We start from the raw sequence: 13476 nt of genomic DNA, 5'->3' as shown, positions 1-13476 counted from the left end.
TGAGTAATCCCAAACCAGTGGCGCTGTCTCAAACTATACCTACCTCTTCCGGTTTGTCTGATTTGTCGTTGTGTTTTCTGACTTGTTGTTTTGTTTTCGGATTTGTCATTGTGTTTTATGACTTGTTATTGTTTTCGAATTTGTCGTGTTTTCTGATTTGTTATAATGTTTTCTGAATTGTTGTTGTGTTTTCTGAATTATTGTTTTTTAGATTTGCATTTGCGTTTGTAATTTATTTTGTTTTCATAATTGTAATCTGTTTTGCCCTTCTCTGCCACCGTACTAATGAGCTAAATTTGTATAATGTGTTTTTGCAGAAACAAACACATTAAAGGGTCAGTAAGATTTTTAAATGTTTTTGAAAAAAAAGTATCTTATGCTCACCAAGGTGTTTTATTTGCTTAAAATAATATTGTCAAATATTATAACAATTTCAAATAACTGTTTTCTATTTTAATATATATTAAAATGTAATTTATACCTATGATGCCAATGCTGAATTTTCAGCAGGTGTTTCTCCAGTTTTAAGTGCCACATGATCCTTCAGAAGTCATTTTAATATATTCTAATTTGGTGTCCTGGGTTGCTATTATTATCAACATTGAATACATTGAATCTTTGTATAAATCGTGATACTTTTTTTCATGGTTCTTTGATATAATAGAAAGTATTTGAAATGGATTTTTATTTTTATTTTTTTTATTTTTTTTTTTTTGGTAGCATTGTAAATGTCTTTTACTGTCACTTAATAATATTTAATGGAAATGGGAGCTCTAACTACAACTTGTTAGTGATGTTTTTTTTTCATTGTCTGGTATTGAATGCTAAGGTAGCCTTTGCCCAATGGTAAAGTTGTAGAAGGCTCAGAAATATGAAACAGATTGTGTAGAAATTTGAATGAATGGATTATATACTTCATTCATATCTCTTCAAAATACACTTGTAAACACTATTTAAGCTCGTGACCGCAGATGCAGGGAAAGTCCCTTTGACTAGCATTTGGTGACACTTGCCACCCAGGGCAGGTCGACCCTGCAGAGTCTAGCTTGGTAGTGCTGATGACAATTTCCATATGTTTTTCTTGTGTGAAGTCTCTCTTTATGAGAAACAGCTTTTCTCTTGCGCTTTTCATGGGAAAAAGGATCCAGATTCCACTTCACAGTGAATGCGTGTGGTGAGGAAGCATGCGTTTCATCATTATTCCGATCAGTTCGGTTTAATAGAATATTATTATAATTCTTTTCTGCTCAAAGTGGTGCAACACCAACATAATGAAGTCATAAATTACATACGGTACCTCTCCTTTTTCAGGGGTAGGAATAAGATGACTTTCATCTGATTTCACTTCAAAGAACTAAATATGGAAACTTTTCGCTCTCATTGTGCCAGTAGCAATGACTTTTTTAAAAATAAGAGCAGAGAGCGAAACATAGTCCCCTGACAAGATGACTGGGATTTTGCCAAGAAAGAAAGTGGTGAAATATCCATTCTGCCTACCTGGGGGTCAGATGCAGTTAGCCTGATACTTTGATCAACAGTAAAGAAAAGTACTTTCCCCTCATTTTAAATGGCCAAGCAGCAGCTGTAGAGGGATTAGATTTACACATTAAGAAAAACAGGACGAAAGGATGGAGAGATGGATGCATGGAGAGGAAGGTTTGTGTTACAGTCTGAGCCTCCAAATGGAAGCGTTTTACTGAACTGATTCTGCTGGGCTACTTTCAACACCAATCAGCATTATAGTGTTAAAAGAGCTACACATACACTCGAGCACACACTTACATGCAAAATTTTGTTCACAGTTTGCTGTAGGCTATACACAAACACACATACTAAATCTGTTTGTTGTACATTCTGTACACACACTCATTCCAAACATTCCCTTTGAAGACACAACACTCTTTGCCCATTATTTCATCCACAGTTTCATCTGTATGTCAACAGGGTTTGGATGCATCTCACTGGAAAAGTATTTTTGGTGCATTGACTTCATCCTGGATCCAAGAGCAGCAGCAGCAAATGTTGTATTTTAAAGGAAGGAAATAACAGGACGTTTCTCTTCTCGTTTGAAGCAGCATCAAGGTGCATCAGACAGCTTTTGGAAACGTTTGCCAATTCAGTTATGTCCGAAAGCGTAAATGGCACATCTGATATGCGTTACCGTACACTAGAGTCGCTGATGCTGTAAGCGCAGGAGGCCGCAGGTGTGAGCGGGTGTACTGCTCAATAAAGTAAACAATATACTGTGTGGTCATAAACAGTGGACGTTATTTAGACACGTTCAGAGCATATCTTTCATCTCTAAAGCTCAGACTTCCGGACGGATCAGGTACCGAAACCGACAGCTGTGATTTTAACTCTTTGATTTAGGTTTATTTAGTTTATGCAGCCTCAGTTGTCATTTCTCTAAAGCACGAATATGACCACACACATTTTAAAAAGGGTTTCCTGGGCAAAAAATAGTATGGGGCTTATACGCACACACTAGTGACAGCTCTTCACCGTATTTGGTTGTGCACCGCCAGGCTTCAACAGCATGATTGCTTTATTTTCTGGAACAATAGCATAGGATAATCTCTGTGTCCTTCGCATTCATCTAGGAGTCTGTATTCAAAGGAGGAATTCTCTTTTTCTCTCACTGGATATGTGTATTTCACTCTCTCTATTTCTTTTCCTCGTCATCTGTTCTACATTTTCTTCTAATTGCCATTTTTCAAGTTACAGTCATCTGTTATTGTTAGGGTTAAAAATGTCAATCACACAAGTACCAGAGTTCTGCGTATGTGTGTGGGTAAAATGTCTTGTTTCCATCTTGTTTCCACTCAGACATGTGGAGATGTGGCAGATGTGTCCTGTTTTTGTTTCAAGGTGATGTTGGTGTAAAAAAGGCCCTTACTAGCTTGTGGTTTTGCATTAATACAGTACATGCTTTGAGCAATTACATCTCCTTTTATTTCTGTATGATGTCACACCTTTAACTATAGAGGAAAGATGTTTGTGCTATGAAAAGGCAATTAATTTATAACAACTGGAAAGGGCAATTGTGCATGTGGCAAAAAGGGCAAAATGTGGATGGATTAATAAATACACAGCAACCTTTCAAAGTAAGAAATTAGGTTGAGGAACTTCTACTGTGTCCTTATGATTCTGAATCTGTTATTTTTAGTAAAACATAACTTATTTTTATCTTCCCCTCTGTTTCTTTCTCAGCACATTTCTGCAGGTTATGGAAAGCATGTGTGTTTGAGGCAGATATGTTACTGGGATTCATTTAGCCATGTAAGTGTTACTAATCAGATCCTGACTACTTTTGTTTTTCTTTTCTTCTTCCTTTCCTGTCTCATTTTTTTTCTCTCCTCGGTTTTTGGTGGGATGATGCCAGCTTCCTTTTCCTCTCACCATGTCAGACCATCTATGGGAGAGAAGCAGATCAGGAAAAGCTCATTAAATGGCTAAGGATATTGAGGTTATTCGGCCCAGTAACAGCTGGTAATAAAGGCTCATATATTGTGGGCCGGAGTGACTGGGAAAAGAGGGGTCCCGCATCAAATCTAGAAAAGTCTGTGCACATTTTTGTGTCTTTTTCTTTTCGTTTGGTTCCTGGGTGTATTCAGTAGTCCTTGGAGTTAACAATTACATCACATGTAAATGTGAAGTTTAAAGTGACAGGTCATGTCATTATTATTCTTGCAGTTCTAGAAGAAAAAAAAAACATTAATTCTACCAAAAGTTTTTGTGTATGTAAAGGAATTAATACCTTTATTCAACAAGAATGCATTGATCAAATTTAATTGCTACAAAAAAGGATCAAATAAATGCTGTTGTTTTGAACTTTCTATACATCAAAGAATTCTGAAAAAACAAAACTGTTTCAACAAAATATTAAACAGCACAACTGTTTCGAGCACTGATAATTATAAGAAATGTTTCTTGAGGGCCAAATCAGCATATTGTTGATTTCTAAAGGATCATGTGATACTAAGGACTGTAATGTTAATGGCTGATGAAAATTTAGCTTTGCCATTTCAGGAATAAACTGCAATTTAAAATATATTAAAACAGAAAACAGTTGATATAGAAGAAATGGATTTTGAATAAAGGAGGACAAAGGAGAGAAAGAGTGAATTAATTTACACTGTCTAACTTTGCCCACTGGTCTTTATATACTATCCATCCCATTCCACAGTGTTCCAGCAACCATCAGGTGTTCCATTTGCTTCCCTCAGTGCTCCCTGGGAAATGCGGTTTGCAGGACACCCACGCAATCAGGATACTCATTTCACGCTGTTCATGCAGTGGGATTTATGTCATACATTTCTCTCTCTCTCTCTCTCTCTCTCTCTCTCTCTCTCTCTCTCTCTCTCTCTTCTTGCATTAAAGCTTGTTTCTAATTACTAGTCAGAAATCCAGCCCTTTTTCTGTGTCGGCCTCCCGGAACAGTCACTGGAAATGACACCTGCGACGCAGCCGCGATGGCTATAAAATGACAAATTCAAAGAGGGGAAGGAGAAAAAGCAAGAATTAAAGAAAAAGCAGGGGGTGAGGAGCGTGTGATAGGAGAGCAGGGTTTTCTCAGCACTGGTAGGAGCAGATGGTGAGCACATTTTGCACATCATTTGTGAATGATTTGAAAATCTATTTATCTATTCCAAAGAGATCGCTGGAATCCCCATCTGCCTGCCTTTTTTCTCCTCTCTTCTATAATTGTTTCCATCTCACATCGTTGCAAACGGAGAAGAGGAGGAGGCTGGCTCAACGAGAGGAGCGAGAGAGAGACAGAAGACAGAGAAAGAATGTAATACTGCCACTGTTGAACATCAGCAGGGAGCTACAGGCAGAAGCCCTTCAGAGTGAGTGATTGACTTTAATGTAAATCACAGGTCTGACAGACCACAGCGCAACAGGAATGCTCGAAACTCTGTGTGTGTCTGAGCATATGTAAATACACATGAAACTTGTACATAAACATGCTACTTTGCTTTTAAGAACCCTAGGAGACCCCTACATAAACGCACATACCTACAGCCCCACTAACACGCATCATAACCGGCTTTACGTTTGCAAACATTTAAATCTGCCTCAGATTTCCCTGCAGCTACATGTGTCTATCGAATTAGCATCTTAAAGACACTTCATCATTAAAATGACCTGCAGATATTCCGAGTCAGATATCGCTAAGCATCCTGAACACGAACAAATAATGGTTAGTGATTATGTTTGGACGCGCATGTTTGTTTTGATTGGTCCCTCCAGCATGCTGGCATCCGATTGTGACTTTTCATCTTCCTGCAGACCTATGTACAGCGTCTGTGCTTTACAGTTAATGCTCGCCTTGCACATCCATCAATGAGGGTTGCACTGATGTAATGTTTTGTCCAGATCGAGCGTTTAGCATCTTTGAACTCATTTTTCTGGTCTCCTGTTGTCCCCATCGAACACATCAGCATGGAGGAAAAACTATTACCACTTAAAGGGAAACAGCGAGAGAAAAGTGCATGCTATTTGGTCCACACAGCAAGGTGCATGGTTATAAAATCTCTTTTATTCAAGAGCCGATGCTGGTGTTAAAACCCAAAACGTTACATTGGGAAAGTGCAGCAGATCTAAAAGGGCTCTGTAGAAACGGACAGCCATCAATTGCTTCTCTATGAGTTTGGAAGGAAAGAAGCCGAGTGATCGATCAAATTCTGGTTGATCTTACTGACAGATATTTCCCACTCCCGGGATGTTAAATGCATGTGTGGTTTGATATAGCAGATTCCAGGATTAAGGCTGTTTGCAGGTTTCTCAGTAGGATCTGCGGAAGGGTTTTGTCTGGTCTGAAGGCCACATGTGCAGTGTTTGTATCTGTATATCCTCCACTTGTCACTTTATAACCCATAACAAAATTATTACAACTCCTGACACTTAATTATCCTGATTTAATATCCTGTGGTCTCTGATGATACTGGTTAGTGTAACTGCCAGGGAAGCACAAGCTCATGTTTTCTTAAGCCTTTCACAATTGCATCATTTCCTGTGAGCGTCCACAGATGATGAAACGCTCACTGTATGACCCGCTCTAAAAGTGGACATGACCATAATCCCAATGATGGCATAAAAGACAACATTGTGTCCATAAAAAGCTACTGTACATTTAAAGACTAAATGCATTTGCAACAATGAATTTGGAGAGAATCCCATCGCAACTGTAGTGCATCACATTCTGCTCCTTTTTTTTCTGTCATGACTATTCCTTAGCTGCCAAAATATATTTTTCCAAGAGTTATGTTCCTGTCCTTGAGAAACACAACCACTACAAAGGCTAAAAATGAGCAGGAGGGGAAAAAAAGAGAGTGAAATGAAACACTGAAACATACGGGAGTCCGCTGAGCACAAAAGACGCCAGCGTTTTAATGGGTTCCATATCAGAATTTCTCTGACTGCCAATCACAGAACAAAATGACATCATCTTAAACTCTGTTACACAACAAACATGTATTCAAGCAAATAATCTAATATGGGATTCATTGTTGGCGTAGACAAGACAACTGATGTATTCCATATCAGATTTTCATTACAGTGCAGAACAGGGTTTGATTGACAGCTGTAATATGACTGGTGTAGAAATGTCTTCAGCTCAGGAGTGACATGTAAAAGATTGGTTTGTATACTGAGGATAAAATTATGCAAAATTAGCAGCTAGCAACGACTGGGAATTGTTAAAGTAGATGTACGATAAAGAGCAGTTAAACAACTGATTCAGGTTTCACTCTGTTGAAATTAAAATCAAACAAACATAATGACTTGACGACTAGACATTTCATAATTTTCATGAAACTTTTCAATAGGGATGTTAAAGGCAATATAGAAGACTTTTTGTTATAATATAATTTTCTTTAAAGCTGCTTTGAAATAATGTGTTTTGTGAAAAGTGCTATATGAATATGACTTGAAATGACTGGGATACAAAATAAGATACTGTGAGGAATGTTTCAGCTTTTCTGTCCATACAATGAAAGTTTAGTGGGGTCCAAAACAACACTGAATCCCTTTGGTTGTCATTGTATATACAAAAACAGACATGAACATGAGGGTGAGTAAATGATAGTTTTAATTTTGGAGTGAATAAATCCCTTTAAAAGAATCATTTTATATTATGCATGTATATGAATAAGTTAATGCCAAACCCTCTTGGAAAACAGCTCTCGTATTTAAGTGTGTAAAGTGCAAGCGGGCTTCAAAATAACAGGTGATTTCACAGAGTTGCCTGCCATCTGTAGTCTTATGCAATGAAGTGTTTATTACGTCACCACTTTCAAGTCAGACCACCAGAAACCTTCCTCTGTGCTTTTGTTTCATGCCAGTATGGACTCAGCAACTGGTTGGAAACTGCAAAGCTGATACATATAGCAGCTTTTGTGGCGACTCCTGACGGCATCCAAAAGTCAATTTGTGATTCGCAGGTGGTTCAAATTGAAATGTAATCAGGCTAGACTTTATTGCAGTGGGCATTAGAAACTATTCTATAAAAATATTAAATGTCATTATTTAAATCTTCCAGTACAGTTGTGCAAATTGCAGGCGTTGAAAGCTTATATGATTATATAACCTTATTATTTTTATTCTGAGCTATTCCAAAGCCCCCACAGCCACCTGGAGTGAATAGACACCCAGCAATACTTTAATTTACAATCACTTACAGTAAATTAGAATAAAAATATATCTGCCGGACCACCCTAGTCTCTTAAATGAAACCATATGCGAATATATTGCTTTAAGATCAAATGTAAAGGGCGTGATTTTGCAATCAGTCGGCAAAATTTCTCCAGAGGGTTGTTTTCACCCAATAATGCAACTGGGCTGTGGTTCAGGATGAACACCCCTCTGAGGAATGCTGGGAAATGCAGTGCACTCTGGTTAAGAAAAGAAGGAAGAATGAAGCACATGTAGGTGTTTCCATTGGAAAGTTTCAAACACACTTACATAGGTATTGTTCACAAGGACTCAGACAAGTTCAGCTGCTTTCTTTTTGGCAAGTTTTGAAGCTTTGAGACTGCCAAATTGTATGGGTTTTATTCTGAGTTTGCATACCCTAAGGGATTTGGAAAAACAAATGTGATTATCTAAATTTTAATGACAGACATCAAATGAGTAAATAAATAAATGCAGGGGGAAATGTTCATAACATTATCTCATGGTATTTAATTTTAGCCAGATGCTCTGAGAACAAGCAGAATCGGTCTGACACTGAACTTGTAAATCTACACACACACTCACACTCACACACACACACTCTTGGGTTTTAAGAAATACATTCAAACTTGAACAGCTCCTGATGAGATGCAGAAATCACCAGTATCAGTAATTCTCATTGAACTTGGACTAATGACAATGAGAGATGACTCACTCTGGCAGAATCTGTCAGTTTATGATGGTTATTTTTGGTAAATTTAATTAGAGCAACAGTTCAGATTTAAAACCAGTAATTTAATTACTGCACTTGGTTTTAAAGGGAACATATCCTGAAAATCTGACTTTTTCCGCATTTAATTGCTATAATCGGGTCCCCGGTGCATCTATTAACCCAGAAAACGTGAAAAAGGACAAGTAGTAACTTTGTTTTGGTAAGCCTTTCTCTGCAAGCATGTGATAAAACAAGCCGCTCAGATTTCGCTCCCCTAGTGATGCAGGAAGGGGATTTTATTATAATATCACCACCCCTTAATCTGCATGTTTCCACCCACAGCACTGCTGTCACTTAATACACAGATCTAATATAAACATGTGATTTCTTTCCCAGCTGTTTACCTTCACATACATAGCCAACTGTGTTTTTTAACTTGTGTGTTTTAAACATTAACTTTTGTGTATTTGAAAGTTTAAGCGCAATAAGACATGAAAGAGAACTTAGTTTAGTACTCACATGCCTCATTTGACAGCTGCTTCCTGTGAGTGTGCTTCGGATATGTGTGCTCAGAAAACATTATATCAAAAATTTAAACTGATAAGACTTTAAAAAGCATGATTTCAGCACAATTAAAGGTGCAAGATGTAAACCAGAGCCCTATTCTGGAAAAGTGGGCGAGGAGCAGCAGCTCATTTGCATTTAAACATACAGGCACGAAAACAGTGTGTTTCTGCTTCCACTCAAAAATGGCATTTTCAAAATGATATAATAAATGATCTGTAGGGTATTTTGAGCTGAAACTTCACAGACACATTCTGGGGATACCTGAGACTTATATTACATCTTGTAAAAAGGGGCATATTGGGTTTGTGTGTGTGTGTGTGTGTGTATAAGTATATGTTGATAAAAGGTAAACTTTAAACTTATAGCAAATCAGACTGTATTCAGTATGTTTACATATACTGTATACTACTATTCAAAAGTTTTTTTTATTTTTTGTTTGTTTTTGTTTTTGTTTTGTTTTTTGAAGGAAAGATACTTTAATATTTGAAAGGATGCAATAAATTGATCAAAAGTGACAGTTAACAATTTTGCAAATGTTCTTTTGACCTTTCTATTAAATGAACAATCATAAAAAAAATCCACAAAAATATTAAGCAGCTGTTTTCAACAATGATATTAATAATTAATAAAAAATCTAACAAATCAAAATCTTGAGCACCTCATTTTTATCATATTAGAATGGTTTCTGAAGAATCATGTGACACTGAACATTAGAGTAATGGCAGCTGAAAATTCAGCTTTGCCATTGCAGGAATAAATGATCATTTATAATATATTGAAATAATAATAATAATAATAATAATAATAATAATAATAATAATAATAATAATAATAATAATAATAAAGGTTTGTAAAATTGTATTAGGCCTATTTCACAATATTATTATTTTTTTCTTTTTTACTGTATTTTCTGATCAAATAAATCTTTATTTATATAGCATTTTATGCAATATAGATTGTGTCAAAGCAGCTTTACAGTGTTAAACAGGAAAAAAAATCCAGGCTTGGTGGGCATAAGAGACTTCTTTCTAAATCAAACAAAGAAAAAAAATATTTTTTACTTTTTTGTGCTGTATCAACAGAGTGACATAGTGAATGGTGCATGTAACTGTAGTTACAAAATCTTGACCTTCCTCTCACAAGTGGTCACAGGAGAAACATTTAAACACATTTTGTAAGCAGCAATGTGTCTTGGTTGACCACATGTGGTCTAATCACCAGAGACCTATTTTATTACCATCTGTAAACAAGACTGTAGAGTGTTTCTATCCCAATTGTTACGACTCTTGACTGTTTTTTTTTTTTTTTTTTTTTTTTTTTTTTTTTTTTTTTTTTTTTTGTGAGGAAGAGAGAGACAGAGTGAGTAAGAAAAGTTCTCCATTGCCCATATCAGAAAACTGGCCAAGAAAATGCCCCTAGCTAATTGTCCCTCTGTCCACATGTACAACGCAAACTCATTAAACAAACACAGATGCTATAGTTTCTAATCAGTTGTGAAGAGAAAGCTCTGATTTCTGCCACTGCACTCAACTCTGCCGGTTTCGGTCACATTAGAGATGCTCTTAGTAGCCTGTTGGTTAATTTTGTCATGCTGAGCTCCTGGTGTCATGTTTGTCAGTTCATCAGAATAGTGTATGAATTAAAAGCTGAACTTGCTTTCAAAAAAAAATTTGAATTCCTTGGAGCTTGGCAGATCAAATCTGGAATGCTTACATTCTTGGTCCTTTCCTAAATAATTTTTTCACGTGCAGCAAATTGCATGTTATTTCCAAAAAGTATCTCTCCCATGGTTTACATAAGCTCACAAAATATGCTACACATTTCAAAAGACAGTAGTTTGGCCGGCCAACGTACGCTTGGGTGGGGAGGTACAACATTACTGCGCAGACACTAAAAGAACAATTCAGAACGGTCCAGCTGAAAACACCCACTTCACTCCCGTGGGTCTTAACCCCAATACGAGTCCAGATGCTTTTATCAGCTCTACACATACATCCAAGCACAAGCACCTAATAAATACTATGAAGAGGGACAAGTGGATCAGGAGGTCACTCAAAACATTAAGTGCGTGTGTTCAAGTGTGTCTGCGCAGTAGAAGATGACTGATTTTCGCGTTGGTTAGTCATGGTGTGAGAATGCCGTGAGTTTGTTTCAGTTTAGATTTGTTCGTGTGTGTGGGTTTGGGGTGAGGACGTAGCAAGAATACGTTCTCATTAAAACAGAAGCTTTGAGTGACCTGATCTCATTTTCACCAGCAGCATTAATCCTGTTGCACTGCTCCTGCTGCTGCTGCCACATGTGGTTTGTGTTTCTCTCCCAAAGAACTGACCTACCTATTTCCTGATTTCCAAACCCCTGATTGATAGCCACTCTTTTTTGCCCCTTCCCTTCTTCTCTGATTCCTAGGTCTTGATCTGCGAAAGGCGAGATGGACATAGATCTCGGGCAGGAGAGGTTTAAAAAATGAGCACCGGGCAGAAAGGTGTCCTTGGGAGACCCTGTATCGTTTTATGAGGCGAGTAGTTTGAAACGCCATAACATTTTATGAGGTGAAACACAGGTTTCACTTTAACCTGTAAAGAGTAAATGTATAGTAGAGGGCAAGATTACATCCAGATGCATTAAACTGACCAGCAGACCCAAATCAGAACACATGCACATACGCACACACATGCACTCCTGGGCTAGAAACATATCTCCTTTGACCCGGGAGGTTGTGTCCCAGTTTGGTAATATATTCTCGATAAGATCCTCTCCTGTTTCAGTGCAATCTAAGACTATGACAACAGAAAAATGGAGGGCCCAGTCTGAAAAACCCCTCCCTAATTGATGAACCGGTGAGGTCATATAATTAACAGCCTAGTTATCATAATATCAACATCGTCTATCTCCAGTAGGATTGTGTTCCATTGGCACAAATAGAGGGGGGAGAATATTAATGCTAATATTTATATACAAATAATAAGAGTTAATTCATTTATTGATTATGTTTTTGCTTTATCACTTCCGTTCAAAAGTTTGGGGTCAGTAAGATTTATTAGAAATACAGTAAAAACAGAAATATTATGCTTTACAGTAATTATTTGACAATACAAATTCTTTTTCAAATATATTTTACAATTTACTGTAAATTATTCCTGCTTAACTCAGCAGCCATTTCTCCAGAATTCAGTGTCACATGATCCTTCACAAATAATGACTCAAGAAACATTTCATTTTATTGCCAATGTTAAAAACTGTTCTACTAATATTTTAGTGAAAACTGTGATACAATGATTTTATATACAATTTATATACAAATAATAAGAGCTAATTCATTTATGGATTATGTTTTTGCTTTATCACTTCCGTTCAAAAGTTTGGGGTCAGTAAGATTTATCAGAAATACAGTAAAAACAGAAATATTATGCTTTACAGTAATTATTTGACAATACAAATTATTTTTCAATATATTTACAATTTACTGTAATTTATTCCTGCTTAACTCAGCAGCCCTGTTCTTTCAATGTCACATGATCCTTCACAAATAATGACTCAAGAAACATTTCATTTTATTGCCAATGTTAAAAACTGTTCTACTAATATTTTAGTGAAAACTGTGATACCATGATTTTATTTTATTTCATTTGTTTATTTATTTTATGGAAATTTCAAAAGAACAGTTATTTGAAATATAAATCTTTTTTTAACAATGTATTTACAGTCATTTATCAATTTCGTACACATTTGCTGAATGAAAGTTTTATATACAGTATATATATAAGTTGTCTGTGCAATTATAGTTAAAAACCATAGATAAAGTGTTAGGTTCAGAATGTAGACATGGATTATGATATTTATACATGGGTTAGTTTGTAGATTAACAATCATAATTTATAGCGAAAGTGATGTGTAGCTAAGTATGGTTTCCCATACTAGTAATTTGTGCTCTGCATTAAACCCATCCTAGCGCACACACACACAGCAGTGTGTAGTGAACACAAACACACCATGAAAGAATACACTGGTCATTCACTCCCCCATCTACAATCCCTACCGGTACCAAGACTCAAACCCACAACCTTTGGGTTACAAGTCCGACGCTCTAACCGCCCCCAGTGATATACATGATATAATGTACATATGATATGAATTAATATTTAATGGATTAATGTAAATTAATATAAATTACGCATGTCTTCAGTTCATCAGGTAGAATGACCACAGCTTGTGTACATTAAGTATTTGGCATTTTAATGCAAGACTGCTTTACAAAATGTAGATGTGGAGACTGAATATTGTATTAAACAAACTTTGTAAACTATCCAAACATTCTGATGTGTATTACAACCTTGTGTGTTTGTGATTGTGGTTTTATTTGTTGGTTGGATTAAGGGAATGGGCATTATGTCTGCAGGGGCTGAAACTCAATCAGTACAATAAAACAAGATCAGAAACTGGGACGAAATTCAGGTTTACAAATAATGATGTTAATAAAATAGGCCTAACTGTTGGCCTACTCCAAGACTTATTCATTAAATATC

At 36.5% G+C, this 13476-nt stretch overlaps 1 long non-coding RNA gene across 1 annotated transcript; it reads left to right on the top strand.

The window, feature by feature from the left end:
- The first annotated feature begins 4379 nt into the window (after positions 1 to 4379).
- On the top strand, positions 4380 to 11572 carry LOC122147339. Its single transcript, XR_006161581.1, has 3 exons — positions 4380 to 4594; positions 4739 to 4850; positions 11360 to 11572. It is a non-coding gene; the product is annotated as an uncharacterized LOC122147339 (long non-coding RNA).
- The last annotated feature ends 1904 nt before the right edge of the window (positions 11573 to 13476 follow it).

The sequence above is a fragment of the Cyprinus carpio genome, chromosome A13 (genome assembly GCF_018340385.1).
Source record: "Cyprinus carpio isolate SPL01 chromosome A13, ASM1834038v1, whole genome shotgun sequence".
In the NCBI taxonomy this organism is placed as follows: Eukaryota; Metazoa; Chordata; class Actinopteri; order Cypriniformes; family Cyprinidae; genus Cyprinus; species Cyprinus carpio.
The sequence above is the reverse complement of the archived record's forward strand: the minus strand, read 5'-3'. Positions and strand labels throughout refer to the sequence as shown.